Genomic DNA, 4290 nt, shown 5'->3' on the forward strand with positions numbered 1-4290 from the left:
TTTCTTGCCAAATCAGAACAAACCAAAACATGAAGCCCACCCCCTGCCCCTGTCACACTGATTCCAGTAACACCAGTAACAAAGGGCAGTGATCCCTACTTGCTAACTGCTCATACCCACACAGGATTTCTAAAGAACAGTTTGTTATTAGGCATTAGAGCCAATTAATGACATTAACAGCTACTGATTATAGGACTGGCAATTGCCTTCACACTTCTGCACACACAGCACAGGATTGTGTGTCTTCTTCCCCTGCCCCATATATATATATATATATATATATATATATCAGCTGGAGATCCAACACTGGCAGGGAATATTAAACCAAATACACAGTTTAATATGGAACCACAGTGTATGGCATCTGACACATTTAACATGAAATCAGAGTGTGGATATAAGTGTGAGAATTCCCCCCACAATTAAGGCGACCCAAAGGGAGAAATAAAAACATAAGATTACAGCCCAGTTAGGCAATCCCAGGGCATAAGCAAGCACCCAATGGGATCGCAGTTATCCCCCAGGGAATATGAATAGGCGAATATATATTTCTATATGTGCAAAGCTTCTGCGTGTTGGGCTCCATAAGCCAACCTTACAAATAGGTGCTCCAGTTGCTATTTATCCATATAGTATATGTGCTTATTTTGGATTTTCCAGTACATTCAGAAATTGTAACTCCGCTTCTGATTCTTCTAACTAGACATAAAGTGTCAGTTTATTTCTAATTGTACTTAGCATAGAATTTAGTATGCCCTTAATAAAACGCATTAAAATGTAACATTTGGAAGCCAAATATAGTATCTCGTACGGCTAATTATACAATATTATATAATAGGCGATACAAATATTATTTAGCTTATTAAGAACACCCATTCCATTCCTAAAATTAATTAACCTCCTCAAATTTAAAAAACATAATTTTGGCCAGATAAATACATGCAATAGACTTCCTGGCGAATAATGACCATATAAACAGATTATTACATGGTTTTTTTAAATACATTCCCAGTGCCCAGAAAAAAAGTACAAACAAGCACAATGATTACAGACTACTTTAATAACAACCACAACAATAACAATAATACAGGCGAGATTGTAGCAGATCAGTCTCAATAACTAGGTGAATATTTGCCCTGTAATATATATTAAAACGTATATATAAGGTATAAGGTTAATGAGGTTTATAGTGGTTACCCCCAAAACATTATAGCAAATAGGAAACAGATATATTATTTTCATATCTTTTGTTTCCACTCTCTGATGGAAAATGTTGTGTATCTACATACACAACCATATAACTGGGGTTTGATTAATTTATTTTACAGTCATAAATCACTGATAAATAATACCTGGGGTAATGAGAGTTATGTAAATACAAAGGGGATTTAACAGCCTTAATTATCTTTCGTTGTTGTATTTTTGTGTTTGTATAACATTTTCTATTTTTTTCTCTCTTTCAATAGGGTGATCAAAGCAATATATATTAGCCTAATTATGAAACTGGTCACTGGATTGGTGTATGTCTGAAGTTATTATATTAACGACTTTTGGTTTTAAATACATTTGATTAGTATTTTTCCCTATACTTGTAGAATCAGAGGATAGTGCATTTCACTCAAATGAATTCTCTTTCAGACACATCCCATTGCTCCTCAAAAATCCAACTCCTGTCAGAACTGAAAAATGCGCTCTTATTGACACTGGTCAGTACAATTGTCCCTTTTGCCCCCAAACTGGCCAGTCACAATGATTCAGACACTTATAAAGAAACAACAAAGATATTAAATTGTAAAGCCTTAGTTCAAGGTCATTGTCTAGGATGTTAAAGAGAGCTCTTTGTATGAGCCTGAAATTCAGCATCAGCCCTTGAGACAGGGAAGGGGGAGGGGGAGGATTTGGGAAGCTAGGTTGAAAATAGCTTTCAGCAATAAACCTTTATTGATCATGCCTGTCTATGACTTTTTTTTGCATTAAACAAGATTTTTTTTTTTTTCAAATCAGAATGCAGATCAGAAAATTCTAAATGCTTTGATAACTGAAATATCAGCAGCACCAACGATTTAGCTAGATTATGTGTGCCATTAGACTAAATTAGATACCTCACAAAGTTGCTGTTTCATACAATTCTCTGTGCCATAAGAGTATAACATTGCATTATTCAGCCCTAGCACAGGGTGGCTGAGGGACAACTATAAGAAGCAAATTTCCCAGCAAATGTTCAGCTCAGTGTGTATTGTGTGGATGCATTCTGGGATACAGAGGCATTTTGTTTTTCTTTTCCTGGGGTTTTCAAAGAGTAATAATGTCTCACTCAAAACTGGTTACTCTGCAACCCCCACACTCTAAATCAGCCTCTGAAAATTGCCAGGTTATGTGAAATATCAGGGGCATATTAGAAAATCTAAATAATAAGTGTAAGGGTTGCACTGATCGCATTTAGATTAACTGCAATACATGGACAATTAATACAGTCCGGCAACTTGTATTTATAAGAAGTGTTTATGATTTTTCAAAGTGTCTGGAAACCTGCTAAGTCCTACCTACTTACATTAATACGCATTTTCTAATATAAATGCAAAACATTCCCTATGACACACACAAACACAAGACTTCCTTTTTTCAGTCTATTTTTCAGTGCAGATGCCCTTTAAGATTGAGCAATCTAGTTAATTTTGCTTTCCTCTGCAATCAAAGTGTTCCCACAGATAGTTGCATTTCCTTAGAAAGCTGTCCAACAATTTCAGGATCAGGAATCTGCCAAGTTCCACATCATTCAAACAAAAATGTAACAGACTGTATGTTTTCGGTTTGGAATGTTCTCAATGTAAAGCCAAATTTAAGTATAGATGCTTATTAACATCCTTCTCTGAAATGCAAAACATAGAAAATATATACCTTAAAATTGCTATTCGTAGCACCAACTAATCCAAAGAGACATAAAAGTTGCACAACGAGTTAATGCATACGGCAGCTCCACAGCAGCTTTTAAAATAACGTCCCTCTCATCAGATAACCAGCAATACAGGCTACTGAGCATTTTCCTCTAGGCTGCCAGCAGAGGATATCGTCTGCCCGTTAAATTATCACATGAACAGGATTCCCTAAGCCAGCACATATTTCATTTTTATATTCATTTAACAGACAGACCCTTCAATCACCCTAAGGACACATTGTACTATAATGTAAAATGTGTACTGAAGAAGAAAATACAAAATAAAATGCAGCTGCTGGTGACATACACCACTGAATTCCTTCCTATTTAGTTCGTTTCAGACTTGAGTCTGTGAAATGCGCCGGGATAGGATTTTAACAAAATAATACCTATACTTTGCATCAGTAAAAAGCTGCCGCTGCAATAATGGTATCAAGTACACGCATCTCTGAAATAACAACTGAGATACTGATAAAGAACAAAACGGACTTACCTCCCCGAAGGATTTAATTCGTGAGAGCAAAGTTATCATCCAACCCTGGCAGATCATCCCTTCACTCTTTTCACTTTAACACGAATATGTTGCACATCGACTTATTTTAGAGGGAAAATGGCCTAAGAGGAAGAAACAGACAGTAGTTAAGAAGGCTTTAAAATCGCTTCACACAAAAGAAAGAAAGGACAAACGCCGAGTGACTTCCTTTCCAGTTTTTATGGACGGCCATTAGCTGTCTAGACTTTAAATGACACCTTCTTCCCGTTTGTTGATAAAGAGTAAGCACAGAAGTCCAGTTGTGGCTATTGGAGAGATCAGACTGCTACTTCTTTGATTGATTTGTGCTATGGTTATAATGTCAAGGTCATTATGACTGGACATAGACATGGTCAAGGGTAAATCAGGCTAGCATTGGCTAAGACCTATAGCAGTCATCCTTGTTATCTCGTTTACTAATACTTTCTCTCAAAGTCGTAAATCATTCTCATTCATACTATGATAAGTCGTTTGCAGAAATATATAAATGAGACTAAAATAACGATATATTACCATATTCTAAAGGCAGCACATATCACTGGTTAAGAAATCAAGAGGTAGTCATAAAATAGACACACGTTTTGATATAAATACATATGCTGAGGCCATACTTTAAAATTTACTACACTAGGCAAACATTTTTATGATGCGCAGAAGAGTCTTCACGGTATCTGGCAGTGGAATTGTACTGAGATGTATTTATTTATTTATTCCTTTTAAAAATATGCTTTAAAACATTCATATTTGAATAACAGAGTAGTTGGTGGCAAGTACTACTTTGTTTAAAAGCCACCTGGAAATGTTGCTGTGTTCAGTCCCCAGA

The 4290-nt window shown here is 35.9% G+C and overlaps 1 long non-coding RNA gene across 1 annotated transcript; it reads right to left on the minus strand.

The window, feature by feature from the left end:
• Positions 1-1962: 1962 nt before the first annotated feature.
• Positions 1963-3851, minus strand: LOC116408886. Its single transcript, XR_004221373.1, has 2 exons — positions 3429-3851; positions 1963-2869 (listed from the first exon to the last, which is right to left on the minus strand). It is a non-coding gene; the product is annotated as an uncharacterized LOC116408886 (long non-coding RNA).
• Positions 3852-4290: the final 439 nt, after the last annotated feature.

Source organism: Xenopus tropicalis, chromosome 2 (assembly GCF_000004195.4).
Source record: "Xenopus tropicalis strain Nigerian chromosome 2, UCB_Xtro_10.0, whole genome shotgun sequence".
Lineage (NCBI taxonomy): Eukaryota > Metazoa > Chordata > Amphibia > Anura > Pipidae > Xenopus > Xenopus tropicalis.